Source organism: Schistocerca serialis, unplaced genomic scaffold, assembly GCF_023864345.2.
Source record: "Schistocerca serialis cubense isolate TAMUIC-IGC-003099 unplaced genomic scaffold, iqSchSeri2.2 HiC_scaffold_1205, whole genome shotgun sequence".
NCBI classification, from domain to species: Eukaryota; Metazoa; Arthropoda; class Insecta; order Orthoptera; family Acrididae; genus Schistocerca; species Schistocerca serialis.
Genome location: NW_026047409.1, coordinates 4,724 through 5,000, shown reverse-complemented (window position 1 = coordinate 5,000; position 277 = coordinate 4,724).

Here is a 277-nt window from a genome sequence, read left to right as displayed (position 1 = left end):
GTTGGGCCTTAACCCAACCTATGTTGGGCCTTAACCCAACCTATGTTGGGCCTTAACCCAACACACGTTGGGCCTTAACCCAACACACGTTGGGCCTTAACCCAACACACGTTGGGCCTTAACCCAACACACGTTGGGCCTTAACCCAACACACGTTGGGCCTTAACCCAACACACGTTGGGCCTTAACCCAACACACGTTGGGCCTTAACCCAACACACGTTGGGCCTTAACCCAACACACGTTGGGCCTTAACCCAACACACGTTGGGCCTTAAC